This window comes from Microcaecilia unicolor, chromosome 4 (assembly GCF_901765095.1).
Source record: "Microcaecilia unicolor chromosome 4, aMicUni1.1, whole genome shotgun sequence".
Classification (NCBI taxonomy): Eukaryota; Metazoa; Chordata; class Amphibia; order Gymnophiona; family Siphonopidae; genus Microcaecilia; species Microcaecilia unicolor.
The window spans coordinates 52,364,438-52,381,827 of NC_044034.1; the positions used below are offsets into that span (position 1 = coordinate 52,364,438).

The 17,390-nt window shown below is 41.5% G+C and overlaps 1 protein-coding gene across 6 annotated transcripts in view; it reads left to right on the forward strand.

Moving 5' to 3' along the window:
- The window catches only part of YAP1 (Yes associated protein 1), a 252,226-nt gene that overhangs the window by 34,157 nt on the left and 200,679 nt on the right, over positions 1-17,390 (forward strand). The gene's annotated exons all lie outside the window — the stretch shown is intronic.

Below are 17,390 nucleotides of genomic sequence, written 5' to 3' on the forward strand. Positions count from 1 at the left end.
GATATGAGGTTGCTTGGAATTTTCCTGTTGGTGCTGCTTAGTCTTTTATATATATCCTGAGAAAATCATACCATTTCATAGTGTAAATGTTTAATTTTAAACAGTGGTGGCATTAAAAAAAAAAAGGTGGCAAGTGTACTTGGATGTAACTCGCCTTTTAGTATTGAGAAAGGTGGTACTAAACCATATCCAAAAGCCATTTGTATTCTCCAGTTCTGAACACAGGAATAAGTGGTTATATTAGCATAAGTTGGGAACATAAATGGTAGCTGATTAATCAACAAGTTGAAATTTAAACTATGACTCATTTATTTAATCCAGGAACTTTACCTTCCTAGCATTTCCAGACCTGTCATTTTTCCAGTTGGGAAAAAGGAGGTGGCAGAGCCTCTGTGTCTGGTGGGATCCTGTTTTAGAGTACTGTGTGCAGTTCTGGAAACTGCACCTTCAAATTATATTAACAGGAAGGAGGAGTTCAGAGGGTGGCTGCTAAAATCTAGACTGTTCACTGTACATTCTGGTCCATCTTACAGAGTCTACTTGATGACTTCCTCTTTGCCTTCACAACTGGTGTCATTTGTGCTTTTCACATTTATTCTTGAATTTCATTACTGCTGTTGCTTCTATTGTTTCTTCTGGAAGGTATACCTTAAGATTGTGAGCTCTCCAGGGACAGGGAAGCAACCTATTGTACCTGAGTGTCACTCACCTTGAACGGCCACAGGGAAAGTGTGAAAGCTAAAATCCAGAAGTACTAAATAAATTTGCTATGCTTTCCATGTAGAAATACTTGATGATGATGATGATCCTGATTTTACAACTTTGGAATCTCCTATCATGACCTCTTGATCTAAAACTTCATTGGGTTTTGTGCAGTATCTTTGAGGTATTGGATCGCTTCCGTCCTATCCCTTTGTCTTCTCTCCTCAAAACAGAGGTGCACAGCTCTGTTCTTGAGGGCTACCCACTGGTCAGGTTTTCAGGATAACCTTAATGGGTATGCATGAAATAGATTGACATGCACATTTATCTCAGTACAAAAGTTTACCTCATGTACATTCATTAGGGATATCCTGAAAATCCATTTTGTGACTCTCAAGGAGCTGGAGTTTCCTATCCCTGGTCCTTTATGATTTATTTGTATTTCACCTAAACCAAGGCAGATTACCTTTTTTTTATACATACATTGGTACTTCCTAACTAAATAAAGTAACATATTGGTTTTTAAACAGAATATTTGACTGCAACTGACTGGCATTATCCTGAGTTAAAATCCTATTGTGTTCCAAATCCATACCTCTACTGAAATACGAAACCAAACACCTACATTGGTTTTCAAAAGCTTTATTAAGTAAAAATCCCTTCAGTTTTTTTGAAGTACTCTTTCTAGATTCTTCAAAATGAATTTTTCTTAAAGTAGGGATGGTCAAACGACATGCTCTTTCAAATCTTAATGCTTGATTAGGTGTATAACTTTTAAGCATAGTTCAAAGGTAATGTGCTGACTCTTTTTTTCAAGGCATTATATATCAAAAAGAGAATTTTAAGGTTGATTTTTCACTGGTAGCCAATATAGTTTTTGCTGTTTCGTTAAAACTTATAGCCCACAATTCTTATAGGCACAGTGGGTTACAGCATACATACATAATAGAATAAAAACAAATATGAAAAACCTAAAACAAAAATTGCTAATCATAAAACATTGAGGGCAGCAGGACTGGTGTTGTGAAGAAGACATGTTTCTCTTCTGCTGACTTTTCTGTTGTCACATTTACAAAGCTGGAACTGGGTTTGTGAGCCCTTGGGCCACTGCCGAGGAGCGGCAATGGCAGGCAAAACCACCCCACTCTAGAGACAGGGCAGATCTCTGACAAACAGGCTTCACCTGCGCCTGGCCACTTTTCACCAAGAGTTGAGCTCCAGGCTTCAGGTGGCCGGCAGGACTTACTGGACAGGGCAGGACTGGATAACAGCTAGGCAGCACAGGGACAGCAAGGCAGGGAAAGGATAGGCTAAAGGACAAGACTGAAAACTGCGAGCAGCCACTGAAACAGGAAACAAACACAGCTAGACAGGAGACTGAACTGAAAGCTGCAAGCAGCCACTGAAGCAGGGAACAAACACAGATAAACCCAGAACTAAACAAAAACATACAAACAAGACACAAGACTGGGAAACAAGCAATACCCTAAACTAAACATAGACTAACTAGAACAGGCAAGAACTAGAGCAAGGAACCAAACTCAGGCTGAAGTGCAAAAGCACCAACATACCAGGGCCTTAGACGCAAGGCAAAGGCAGAGAGGTTCCAAATGGCTAATAAGCCCAGCAGCAGCTGAGCTTCAGCTGCAGCAATCATCAGGCAGCTACAGGTGCAGTGCAGGGTCAAACAAAACAGACAAGCCTGGAATTGGAAGATCCAGACTGGCCTGGCTAAAGTCTGGAACGGTGATAGTCCATAGCAGCCACCGGTTCTGGCCACCAGAGGGCGAGGGAGCACAGACGTAACACCTGTTATCCCTTATGCCTCATACTAAGAGAAAGGGAGCCGTCAAAGCTGCTCCCTCCCCTCCCCTCCCCCACCTGCCGCGGCTCAGGCAGTGCCTTCTGGATAGCAAAGAATTACAGTGTGACTTCCTTCTAGATTTGTTGGGGTGAGCAGTCTGGCTTTGGAAACAGTCAAGGGAGTGTCTGTTTTCTTTGGGCTTGAGACATCTTTATCGCCTCTGACACACATGTATCGCTGTGTGACTTTTCGGATTCCAATGTTAGAACTCACATTGCCGAAGGTGCTGTTTTCGAGCTCGTAGGAGGGCATTGGCCCGAAAGATCATACTGCGCTGAAAGTTGGAGCAGAAACAGGAAGTTTGCTGAAGGCTCCCGCAGCGGTTACCCTGGTTTCTGTCTGGGAAGTTCTGCAGCAGTTTCATTTTAATCTCCCAATCTACAATTGAGGTAACATCTTTGGTATCTAAAGTTGATCAAATAGCTAAAACAGTAGAAGAGGTGAAATGTTTTTCTACTCAGAAGAATCAAATAGGTGATAATGAGAAAGATGTTCAAGAATTCAAGTGTTGTGTGGTATAAACTGGCTGTGTATAGAAGACAATTTAGAGAATTTTAATAGAAGGTTTAAACTATGAGTTTTGAACTTTCCAAACCTCCTTGAATATTGTCGAATGATCAATCTTGTTGAAGTTCTGGGTTTTTTCTCTGATAATAATCCTCTGATTTACCTGATTTATTATTTGCGTATTTCCTCAAAGAAAATCCAGGGGGAACTAGATGAAAAACGCAGGTCAGAAGGACTTATAGATCATCTAGGTTTGGAAATGTGATCTATATTTAAGAATGATGGAAGTCTAAGTTTCTGTTAGTGCCTTTTTTATTGTAATTCTTCTTCTTAATTCTCTTACATTTCCTTTTCCTCTCCCCTTTATTATTGCTGTGGTCTAAGGAAGATTTCTAGTTTATTTTCAGTTTTGACAGAATTGTTGCTTTCTGTGTTTCTTGATGATGAGTTAATCTTGTCTTGTATTTTGAAATTCATAAATAAGATTGAGTTTAATGTTTTAATAATTTTTTAATTCTTTTAAATTTACAAAAATATTTACGTAAGTGTGCATAGATGGTAATAGTACAAAAAAAAGTATCATAAAGTTTCATGAGTAAGCATGCTGGAACAAATGAGTTTTCAAAACATTTCTTGAATTCCCTTAAATTAGTAATGAAGCATAAATACAACAGTAGTGAATTTCATAACTTTCGAGCAACTATTGAAAAAGTCCACTCCTGAGTTTCACATAAAACGCCAAGCATACAAAAAAAGGAAGTCCAAATCTCCCGTAAGGACAAAACAAAACACAAAAAAAGGCGGAAGACAACCCAAAACAGACAAAAAAAAGAGAGTTAGAGCGCCAGAAAAGTTTAATAGGACCCTACACGGTCCGTGTTTCGGCCAGCAGGCCTTCCTCAGGGGTCTAAAAACAAAACAACAAATAAATTGACATATGTACATATTAAATATAAAGTACAATTCTTCCAAAATTAAAAAATTTATAAGAGATAGAAGTTAAAAATTAAAAACAATTTAACAATATGTCCAAGGGTATCAAGAAAATATCAAAAGCACATAGACACACATCACGGGCAACGTTGAAATGTCAGACCTTATAGTGGGGAAAAAATTATACCACATGAAATGTTAATTATACACTGAAGAAAATAACAAGGGTACTAATATATGTTAATAAAAATCTACAATGTAATTATATAACAACATTTAGAATATTACAAAATGGCATAAACAGAATTGGTCTAAAAGGGAACAAAAATGTGTAAAGCTGATATGAAAGAGAAGATAAAATTCCTTACCATTATTTAATAATATATAGAAATATATTAATACTATTGATAAGTTTATATTATTAAAAAAATGTATAAAACTGATATGAAAGAGAAGATAATAAACCTTACCATTATTTAATAATATATTAATATTATTATTAAAAAATATAATTAATTGGAAAGTAAATATTAACAATGAAAACTACATCACTTGAACCATCAAACACCAATGTATTAAAAAGAAAAAATAGATGAATGAAAAAAATGATAAAAAATTAATGATAAAAAATAAGACATTGTGACCTACCCTGAGTCTGATGTTTATAGGTATTCCTCCAAGATATTCGTGAGACAAAACTGAAAAAGCTAAAAAGCTAAAACTAAAAATAAAGATTAAAGATGAGACATAAATCAATGTAAATAGTTAACCTTATATTGTTATACAGAAAAATTAATATCGAAATGTCCTCACATATACCTAAAAAGGTGGAAAAAATATATCATGATTTGAAATTATGTGCAAGGTTGTCCAAACATCAAAAAAGTAACGAGAAAAACTAGAAGAACTTTTCTGGCGCTCTAACTCCCTTGTTTTTGGTCTGTTTTGGGTTGTCTTCTGCCTTTTTTTGTGTTTGTTTTGTGTTTTGTTTTCACATAAAACGGGCATGCTAAAGATTGGGTATATTCGGCAAGCAACCATATTCAAATCTGAGTGGTCGATAAACCTGCAATAATGTTGATACAGTTGGGAGTACTTTATGATTAAGGATGTTGTGCACCAACAAGATCTTATCTTATATACGATGACTAATAGGTTACCGGTATAACTCTTGAAGTAGTGGAGTAATAGTCAAAACGATTCCCCCCACCTCTTCCATCATTGCCCTACCGTCTGAATTCTGTAGATGTCTCAAAGCCAAATTTTGTAAGTCCTACCAATAGCCCATTATAGAAATCAAAATGAGGACCTGACAGTACATGATATACCATGGACATATTCTCTAACCTCAAGTATAATTGTAATTAATGCAGCATTTTTAATTTACAAAAATACTACTGTTTTGACTATTTTTAACAATATGTGCTCTCATTGTTAAATGAGGGTCTAACATGACACCTAAATTCCAAATGGAGCCTGAGACTGTTAATGAATAAGAATTCCAAATTATCTTCTCGGGCACCTTTAAAGCTGAAGACCTACATAGATACATAATCTATATTTTGTCTATATTTAAGCATAGTTTATTAGGGAACATCCATTATTCAATAGCTCAAAGGTCCAGTGCAACTAATTTAACCAAATCATTTAATGATGAACCAATGGGAACAAAAAGCTGGATATCATTAGCGTACATTTTATTTGAAACGCTTGCGCTGGGATTTATTAAGCTGCTAGCATGGCTGGCTGTGTGCTAGTGCCTACACAACCCATTCACTTTGAATGGGCTGTGTCGGCAATGCTGTGCAGAAGCCGCTAGCACAGCTTAGTAAATGGACCTCTTAGTCCTGATAACAATCAACAAATTGGTAGAATGAGAAGACTTACTTAAAAGAGCTGATGAAGATGATTCTTGGGTTATGCCAGTAGCAAGAGGAATCCAAGTATTGATAAACTTGCTGAAAACTGTCAAGACAAAAATGATGAAAACCAATTTAACACCTTTTCACCTATACCCACATTAGCCAATCTTTGTAATAGAATCAAATGATCAGTGGTATCAAAAGCAGCAGAAATATTGCGCATCAAAATGATTTATGTTATCAAACCATTGACAAATTTAATCAAAAGTAGACAATAACCGTTTCAGTATCATGATGAGGGCAGAAACCAAATTGATACCAATCTAATAGATCTTCTGCAGACACAAATTCCTGAAGCTGATTATAAACTACAGAATTTTTGCTGGTTGATAGTTGGATTCTTAGGATCTAAATTCTTCTTTTTCAGATCGTCCTTCCCAAACAGAACTTGTAGGTTATGTCCATCGACCAGTAGGTGGAGATAAAGAACACTGAAGTGAGCTGTAAGATAACCCTTGTGAGGTAGCTCAGCCCTCCAGTATTTTCTATCTCCAGCAGATGGGTGGATATATTTTTCAGCCCTGAATTCTGGATAGGCTGCTCCTGGCCCAGTTGATAACTGGCTTCTAGTTGAACTTGATTGGTATTTCTCTGGTCAGGAGGTCATACCCTCGTTCTTGAGTCTCAAGGCTGAGAAACTATTCTATCACTTAAAAATAAAATAAAAAGGACATTGGTGTTGGCTGTTTTGAGCCTCTTCCTTTCTTCAATGCGATAAGTGTAAGTGGGGGTGGTGCACAGTAGGGGTAAGTCTGCCTTCGGACTTCTTTCCTGAGCAGTGTTTGGGTCTCCAGTTTGTGCTGGGACTATGAGGGGGCTCCTGCAGTTCAGCCAGAGAAGTCTGCTTCAGGAACACAGTAGTGCTGAGTAGCTTAGTGGCTCCTGTGGAGTTGGTGAAACATTTCTTCTGTAAATCTTCAAGCTGTTGCTCTTTCTGCAAGGCCGGAAGGCATGAGGAGAGAGTGACACTGCTGATGTGAGCTGATCTAGGGAGTTTTTGCAGTCACCAATTGTACTGCAACAATCTGGTCCCACAGGCGCTGGTGGTACTGCTGCTCGGTTTGACATAGGAATGGCAGCCATTTTGCAGGCACGAGCTGATGGCACTGGAGATTTGTCAAGCCTTCCTGCATAGCTAGCTACTGCTGCTTCAGCCTGAGCTAGCTGTGCAGCCTGGGGCTATGTTTTCACCAGAATTTGTCTGTTAAAGCAGAGTTGGGTACATAAGTACATATAAGTACATAAGTAATGCCATACTGGGAAAAGACCAAGGGTCCATCGAGCCCAGCATCCTGTCCACGACAGCGGCCAATCCAGGCCAAGGGCACCTGGCAAGCTTCCCAAATGTACAAACATTCTATACATGTTATTCCCGGAATTGTGGATTTTTCCCAAGTCCATTTAGTAGCGGTTTATGGACTTGTCCTTTAGGAAACCGTCTAACCCCCTTTTAAACTCTGCCAAGCTAACCGCTTTCACCATGTTCTCCGGCAACGAATTCCAGAGTTTAATTACGCATTGGGTGAAGAAACTTTTTCTCTGATTTGTTTTAAATTTACTACACTGTAGTTTCATCGCATGCCCCCTAGTCCTAGTATTTTTGGAAAGCGTGAACAGACACTTCACATGCACCTGTTCCACTCCACTCTTTATTTTATATACCTCTATCACATCTCCCCTCAGCCGTCTCTTCTCCAAGCTGAATAGCCCTAGCCTCCTTAATCTTTCTTCAAAGGGAAGTCGTCCCATCCCCGCTATCATTTTAGTCACCCTTCTCTGCACCTTTTCCAATTCTACTATATCTTTGTTGAGATGCGGCGACCAGAATTGAACACAATACTCAAGGTGCGGTCGCACCATGGAGCGATACAACGGCATTATAACATCCTCACACCTGTTTTCCATACCTTTCCTAATAATACCCAACATTCTATTTGCATTCCTAGCCGCAGCAGCACACTGAGCAGACGACGACACCCAGATCCCTTTCTTGGTCCGTAACTCCTAACGTGGAACCTTGCATGACGCAGCTATAATTCGGGTTCTTTTTCCCCACATGCATCACCTTGCACTTGCTCACATTAAACGTCGTCTGCCATTTAGCCGCCCAGTCTCCCAGTCTCGTAAGGTCCTCTTGTAATTTTTCACAATCCTGTCGCGATTTAACAACTTTGAATAACTTTGTGTCATCAGCAAATTTAATTACCTCGCTAGTTACTCCCATCTCTAAATCATTTATAAATATATTAAAAAGCAGCGGTCCTAGCACAGACCCCTGAGGAACCCCACTAACTACCCTTCTCCATTGTGAATACTGCCCATTTAACCCCACTCTCTGTTTCCTATCCTTCAACCAGTTTTTAATCCACAATAGGACATTTCCTCCTATCCCATGACCCTCCAATTTCCTCTGTAGCCTTTCATGAGGTACCTTGTCAAACGCCTTTTGAAAATCCAGATACACAATATCAACCGGTTCCCCTTTGTCCACATGTTTGTTTACTCCTTCAAAGAATTGAAGTAAATTGGTCAGGCAAGATTTCCCCACACTAAAGCCATGCTAACTTGGTCTCAGTAATCCATGTCCTCGGATGTGCTCTGCAATTTTGTTTTTAATAATAGCCTCTACCATTTTCCCCGGCACTGACGTCAGACTCACCGGTCTATAATTTCCAGGATCTCCCCTGGAGCCTTTTTTAAAAATCGGCGTTACATTGGCCACCCTCCAGTCTTCCGGTACCACGCTCGATTTTAAGGATAAGTTGCATATCACTAGCAGTAGCTCCGCAAGCTCATTTTTCAGTTCTATCAGTACTCTAGGATGAATACCATCCGGTCCAGGAGATTTGCTACTCAGTTTGCTGAACTGCCCCATTACGTCCTCCAGGTTTACCGTAAAGTCAGTAAGTTTCTCCGACTCGTCCGCTTGAAATACCATTTCCAACACCGGTATCCCACCCAAATCTTCCTCGGTGAAGACTGAAGCAAAGAATTCATTCAGTCTCTCCGCTATGTCTTTGTCTTCCTTGATTGTCCCTTTTACCCCTCGGTCATCCAGTGGCCCAACCGATTCTTTTGCCAGCTTCCTGCTTTTAATATACCGAAAATCTTTTTTACTATGTTTTTTTGCCTCTAATGCTATCTTTTTTTCGTAATCCCTCTTGGCCTTCTTTATCTGCACCTTGCATTTGCTTTGACACTCCTTATGCTGCTTCTTGTTATTTTCAGACGGTTCCTTCTTCCATTTTCTGAAGGCGTTTCTTTTAGCCCTAATAGCTTCCTTCACCTCATTTTTCAACCAGGCCGGGTGTCTTTTGGACTTCTGTCTTTCTTTTCTAATTTGCGGAATATGTATGGCCTGGGCTTCCAGGATGGTATTTTTGAACAGCGTCCACGCCTGTTGTACAGTTTTTACTCTCTCAGTTGCCCCCCCCCCCCTCAAGTTTTTTTTTTTACCGTTCTTCTCATTTTATCATAGTCTCCTTTTTTAAAGTTAAACGCTAACTTTCTGTGTACAGTTACTTCAAGGTCAATATCAAAACTGATCATATTATGATCACTGTTATCAAGCGGCCCCAGAACCATAACGTCCCTCACCAGATCATGCGCTCCACTAAGGACCAAGTCTAGAATTTTTCCTTCTCTCGTCGGCTCCTGTACCAGCTGCTCCATAAAGCTATCCTTGATTTCATCAAGGAATTGTACCTCTCTAGTGTGTCCCGATGTTAAATTTACCCAGTCTATATTTGGATAATTGAAGTCACCCATTATTATCACATTGCCCATTTTGTTCGCATCTCTGATTTCTTTTATCATTTCTGCGACTACCTGCTCATCCTGGCGAGGCAGATGGTAGTACACTCCTATTACCGTTTTTTTTCCCTTTTATACATGGAATTTCAACCCACAATGATACAAAGTTGTGATTTGTGTCCTGCTGAATTTGTAATCTATCTGAATCAAGGCTTTCGTTAATATACAATGCTACCCCTCCACCAGTCCGGTCCACCCTATCACTACGATATACTTTGTACCCCGGTATGACAGTGTCCCACTGGTTATCCTCCTTCCACCAGGTCTCAGTAATGCCTATTATATCCAATTTTTCATTTAGTGCAATATATTCCAACTCTCCCATCTTATTTCTTAGACTCCTAGCATTTGCATATAGACATTTCAGAGTATGTTTGTTGTTCCTATTTGCATGATGCTTAGTACCTGACACTATTGATTTGCCATCTTTTGTCTGATCTTTAGTTGTATTTAAGGGCACCTGGCCTACCACGGTCTGTTGTGCAACCTCACTATCCAGAAACCGTATCTTCCCTGTTTGTGAGGTATCTTTGGAAGATACCTTTTCCCGAACCATGCACTTTTGAGCGACTGTCGGCCTTCCCCCCCCCCCCCCCATTTCTAGTTTAAAAGCTGCTCTATGGGGGGGCGTGTCCAAGATGGCGACTCTCACCCGAGGTTGAACGCTCCAAGAGCTTTGGATGTGAACCTCTTTTCCTTTTGCAACGACGATAATAATGCCTCATTCTAAGAGGAAAGGCTTGGTGAAGAGTAAACCGCTGGTACTCCTTACCTCTACGCCCCTCCAGACAACCCTGGACTGTTTTACCACAAGCTGTCCTCGAGTGACTGGCGAGTTACAAGCCGCGTCGAGAGAAATTGAGAGAGCAACTTCTCTCTTGGCTACTGAAACATCTCTTTCACCGCCGGATGTTGGACCCGATCTCTTCGGAAGGCGATAGAGACGGCTCTGAAAATGGCGGCGCCACCCCGGAGCAAGCAGAGGAAACACCATTGGAGCTTTTTTCTCCACAGGAGGTCAGGCTGGATTCGATATGGAAGGCTATTCAAGGTCTGACAACGATAGTGACGAACACTGCTCGGGAGACTAAACTTCTTGTGAGTAAAGTTAATTCTTTAACTGAAATGATGGAAAATATTAAAACTGACTGTTCTGAAAAATTTGAAACGATTCAGGCTGAGATAACAACACTGAAGGCAGTAAATATGACTTTAATTAAATACAAAACAGTTATGATGAGGAAAATTGAACAAATTGAAAATCAAAACAAACGACTGAACTTAAGAATCCTGAATTTTCCTGTAATACAAGGCATTGGCCCGATGGAATTATTCTGAAAATATTTAATTGAGGTACTACAATATTCCCCCTCGCTTATACCTCCTCTAAATAAGATTTTCTATATTTCCTCTCCAAAAAAATGTCAGGGGGAATTGGAGGAAGCACCTCAAGCTGAAGGTGTAGTAGAATTGGAAAAGGTACAGCGAAGGGCGACGAAAATGATAGTGGGGATGGGACGACTTTCCTATGAAGAGAGGCTGAGAAGGCTAGGGCTTTTCAGCTTGGAGAAGAGACGGCTGAGGGGAGATATGATAGAAGTGTATAAAATAATGAGTGGAATGGATCGGGTGGATGTGAAGCGACTGTTCACGCTATCCAAAAATAATAGGACTAGAGGGCATGAGTTGAAGCTACAGAGTGGTAAATTTAAAACGAATCGGAGAAAAGTTTTCTTCACCCAACGTGTAATTAGACTCTGGAATTCGTTGCCGGAGAACGTGGTACGGGCGGTTAGCTTGACGGAGTTTAAAAAGGGGTTAGATAGATTCCTAAAGGACAAGTCCATAGACCGCTATTAAATGGACTTGGAAAAATTCCGCATTTTTAGGTATAACTTGTCTGGAATGTTTTTACGTTTGGGGAGCGTGCCAGGTGCCCTTGACCTGGATTGGCCACTGTCGGTGACAGGATGCTGGGCTAGATGGACCTTTGGTCTTTCCCAGTATGGCGCTACTTATGTACTTATGATATATCAACATTTCTTGACCAAGCCTTCTCTGCCATATCTCAACGACAAACATTGTTAATATCCTTTGTTTTTGAACAAGATATGACCTAATTGTTTAAACTATACTTTAAGAACTCTACGAAGCCCTTTTGTGGGTCTAGACTTTGGATATATCCTGATGTTACAAAAACTACTCAGGACAGAAGGAAATTTCTAACTATGAGAGAAGAAACCCGAGCACTTGGAGCCACTTTTTTGTTGTCCTACCCATGCAAATGTTTAGTTAAATATATGAATGTTAAATATGTCTTTTTTGAACCACAACAGCTTAAATGTTTTATAGAACAAAAAAAAGCTTTCCAATGTGAATCCAGCTTAAGATAAAAACGGTTAATATGGAAAGTATTTGGGTAGATTAGAGTCAGGCCATTTTTCTTGTATTTAATTTTCTTTTTAGATCTCTCTAACTAAAAGACTAACCCCCCCATATTTGTGGTCTAAGGAAGAGTAGCATAATTTTGATTTATAATCTTGGAGAGTGGGATATATCCACTCTTATATTTGTTTGTGTATATTTCTATCTCTGTTTTTTCCTTATACAAGATGTTGATGCTTGTAAAATGTTCAAATGAATAAATAATAAAATAAAAAAAAAATAAAAGCTGCTCTATCTCCTTTTTAAATGCCGACGCCAGCAGCCTGGTCCCACCCTGGTTAAGGTGGAGCCCATCCTTTCGGAATAGGCTCCCCCTTCCCCAGAATGTTGCCCAGTTCCTAACAAATCTAAAACCCTCCTCCCTGCACCATCATCTCATTCACGCATTGAGACTCCGGAGCTCTGCCTGTCTCTTGGGCCCTGCACGTGGAACAGGTAGCATTTCAGAAAATGCTACCCTAGAGGATCTGGATTTGATCTTTCTACCTAAGAGCCTAAATTTGGCTTCCAGAACCTCTCTCCCACATTTTCCTATGTCATTGGTACCCACATGTACCAAGACAGTGGACTCCTCCCCAGCACTATCTAGAATCCTATCTAGGTGACGCGTGAGGTCCGCCACCTTTGCACCAGGCAGGCAAGTCACCAGGCGATCCTCACGTCCACCAGCCACCCAGTTATCTATATGCCTAATGATCGAATCACCAACTACAACAGTTGTCCTAACCTTTCCCTCCCGGGCAGCACTTGGAGACATATCCTCAGTGCGAGAGGATAGTACATCCCCTGGTGGGCAGGTCCTGGCTACAGGAGTACTTCCTACTTCACCAGGGTGATGCTCTCCTTCTAGGAGACCTCCTTCCTTCAAGGTAGCACAAGGGCTACTAGACTGGAGGTGGGACTTCTCTACAACATCCCTGTAGGTCTCCTCTATGTACCTCTCTGTTTCCCTCAGCTCCACCAAGTCTGCTACTCTAGCCTCAAGAGAACGGACACGTTCTCCAAGAGATAGGAGCTCTTTGCATCGGGTGCAAACATATGACATCTCACCAACTGGGAGATAATCATACATGTGACACTCAATGCAAAAGACTGGATAGCACCCCTCTCGCTGCTGGACTGCTGACTCCATCTTAGTGGTTTTTCAGTTTTTCAGTAATTTAAAACTTGCTACAGTATTAAGGATATTAGCCTAATATAAAAGTGTCTTTTACTTTATATAGTATATTGTATGATTTATTTAATATTTCCTTCTTAGATGGTGGGATATGCGTGGGATATGCATAAAGGAATCCTGTGCAGTAGGAATGGATCCTCAGAAGCTTAGCCAAAATTGGGTGGCGGAGCAGGTGGGGGAAGAGAGGTTGGTGGTTGGGAGGCGAGGATAGTGGAGGGCAGACTTATACGGTCTGTGCCAGAGCCGGTGATGGGAGGCGGGACTGGTGGTTGGGAGGCAGGAAATACTGCTGGGCAGACTTGAATGATCTGTGCCCTGAAAAAGGCAGGTACAAATCAAGGTAAGGTATACACATATGAGTTTATCTTGTTGGGCAGACTGGATGGACCATGCAGGTCTTTTTCTGCCGTCATCTACTATGTTACTATTTAAAACTCTGTAAGAACACTCCTTGCTTGTTACCCTAATTACAATAACTGACTATAAATGAGGAGTTGTCCTAGTGGTGGGTGGGTGTTGGTGAGGGTGGAGGGGAGTACTAGATTAGATCCTGCAGTGGCTGTTAGATTCTATCTGTTAATGCTGTGGTCCAAAGCTTTTAAAACTAAGTGGAAAAGACTATGGAGATTAGCTGTTAAAATTTGCTTTTTTAATTTTGCCTAACACTAACCTACAATTCCTCCTTTAAACCCCAATCTTTAAGTTCCCAAAGCACAAAGCAAAGTAGCATTCACTTACCAGAGAAATGTCCTTTTCTCTCAGAACTTCAGTCCCTTTCGTACATAAGTATTGCCATACTGGGAAAGACCAAAGGTCCATCGAGCCCAGCATCCTGTTTCCAACAGTGGCCAATCCAGGTCACAGATACCCGGCAAGATCCCAAAAATGTACAAAACATTTTATACTGCTTATCCCAGAAATAGTGGATTTTCCCCAAGTCTATTTAATAGCGGTCTATGGACTTTTCCTTTAGGAAGCCGTCCAAACCTTTTTAAAACTCCGCTAAGCTAACCGCCTTTACCACATTCTGTGGCAGCGAATTCCAGAGTTTAATTACACGTTGAGTGAAGAAAACTTTTCTCCGATTCGTTTTAAATTTACTACCTTGTAGCTTCATCGCATGCCCCCTAGTCCTAGTATTTTTGGAAAGCGTGAACAGACACTTCACATCTACCTGTTCAACTCCACTCATTATTTTATAGACCTCTATCCTATCTCCCCTCAGCTGCTTTTTCTCCAAGCTGAAGAGCACTAGCCGCTTTAGCCTTTCCTCATAGGGAAGTCGTCCCAAACCCCTTTATCATTTTCGTCGCCTTTCTCTGCACCATTTCTAATTCCACTATATCTTTTTTGAGATGCGGCGACCAGAATTGAACACAATATTCGAGGTGTGGTCGCACCATGGAGTGATACAAAGGCATTATAACATCCTCATTTTTGTTTTCCATTCCTTTCCTAATAATACCTAACATTCTATTCGCTTTCTTAGCTGCAGAAGGTTTCAACGTATCATCAACGACGACACCTAGATCCCTTTCTTGGTCTGCTCCTCCTGCTCCCAAGAGATCGCGTTTGGATCTCTGTGGGGTGGCTGAGAGAGATTTTTCTTCATCCCCCCGTCTTCTGAGTTGTCTTCCCTTGAGGAGGGGGAGGATCCCCAGGTTCCCCATTTCGTAAGAAAGGTCTTGGATGCCTTGGCCATGCTCTCCTTTGAGAATCCTTTGGTGCGACCTTGGGGAGTCAGGTCCTCGATTTACTGATGGTCTTAGAGGCCACCCCCCAATGCATCCGGATGGCCAAGATTTGATTTTACAATATATAATCCCCTGCTATACCACTGGTAATGGTCAAGCTATAAATAATACAAACCAGTGCTTTTTTGAACTTTACTAAATCAAAAAAAAAACATATTAGAATACAGGTAGAGAGCTTTATGTGACTTCTTATATACAAGACCTAAATAATAAATATTTGTGTGAGGAGAAATTCTCAGAGGTAAGACTCGCCCAAGCGGGATGCCCACTCAAGGTGGGGTTTTTTTGGCTGTCCCTAGAGGGTGGATAGGTTTCTCTATCATTGAAGATCTCCCATGTGTTCAAATAAACCACAATGAGCAAACCAGTGCTCCCAATGTTCAAATGTGATTAAAGCAAATAAATTGATTACCTATAAAGAAAACAAAGCCCTCTATCTGTATCCTAATTATATAAACTCTCCCATACACATGTACTCTTACATCAGCATTCACCAGCATTCACTGCATCTCAAACTATATATTCAATTGTTTCATCTTATAATCACTGTAATGGTATATTCATAACTGTATAATCACATACATCTTACTGCAGGATAAGATAAAGAATGTTATGTCTATACTCATCTATTTATCAAGTGTCCCTGCACTGTAAACAATCCACTGGCTTACTTATGCTTGTCTACTTATATTAGATGCTTTAGAGGTTTATTTGGGTACTTTAATATCCTGTAATGTCTGTGTCTAAAGACCAATGGGCTCTTACGATATCAAGCTCTACTAGCAAATAGCTATACAATACTGATATCTGTGTCCATTACCAATTCAATCAGAACATATATTGACATATATTAACTGTATATGAAAGAGAAAATATTATTTAAATCTCTTTGAATAAGGCACACTTATCTTAGTGCTGCCGTCGAGTATTTTCTTCACCTCTTCTTCTAGCCCTTGATACTGGCAGAGTCTGTCTTTGTCTGACACTGCAGAGTTTTGAGGCGACCTTCGTCAGGGACCCGGAATGCAACTGCCACTGGACAAATATATTACTGCGCCAAATCTTTTGGAAGCAGATCAAGATTTGATTTTGGCAGAGTGGCAGATTCTATATCTTGGCCTTAAGGTGGACAGAGCAATGGCTCATTTGTATTCCTTGTCACAGAGGAAAAAGAAAAATTCCAGTTACTCAGAGTGGATTCTTTTGTGACAGCGATCACAAAGAAGTCTACCTTCCCAGTTGAAGGGGGGGTATTGCACTGGATGGGAAGATCAAGTATGCTCTGAAGCAGTCGTTTGAAGCAGGGGCGTATCTGCGTGGGGCCTCAGGGGCCTGGGCCCCCGCAGATTTCGCCCTGGACCCCCCTACCGCTGCCAACCCTCCCCCTCCGTTGCTCGCTTACCTTCGCTGGCGGGGGACCCCAACCCCCGCCAGCCGAGGTCCGCGTCCTCCTGCCGCTGCCGGCTGCCTTTGGTGCTTTCATTTGTCCATTGAAGCTGGCGCCGATGAAAGTTTCTTTTGAGTCTGACGTCGCTGCACGTTGTACGTGCAGGACGTCAGACTCAGAAACATTTTCTGAGTCTGACGTCCTGCACGTACAACGTGCAGCGACGTCAGAGTCAAAAGAAACTTTAGTTGGCGCCAGCTTCAATGGACAAATGAAAGCACCAAAGGCAGCCGGCAGCGGCAGCGGCAGGAGGACGCGGACCTCGGCTGGCGGGGGTTGGGGTCCCCCGCCAGCGAAGGTAAGCGAGCAACGGAGGGGGAGGGTTGGCAATGGTAGCGGCTGGGGGGAGGGGGATCGGCAATGGCGGCGGCGGGGGGCTATAATGTGCCCCCTCACTCTGGCCCTGGCCCCCCCTACCGCCGCAGTTCAGATACGCCCCTGGTTTGAAGTGGCCTTCAGGCAACCATCTGCAGCTCCTTTGTGGCAAGAGCTTGCTTGCAATGGCACAGTCTGTGGTGCAGGAGTCGTGTCAGTCGGCCCAGTTGGAGACCAGGTTAGCTTATTTAGCAGATGCGATCTATGACAATCTCCATGCCTTTGCTCAGGGTATTTTCCTGGCTGTTGTGTCTCAGAGGCAACTTTGGTTGTGGAACTGGGCAGCTGATGTGGGCTCCAAGTCTCAGCTAGTCAAGCTTTCTTTCAGAGACAAATGCCTCTTTGGGGAGGTCCTCAGTAACCTGGTAAAGGAATTACTGCAGCACCTCCTGGAGGATAAACCTATGAGTTTGGCCTGTTCCGCTAAGCGATATAGGCCTAGCTGTCAGCA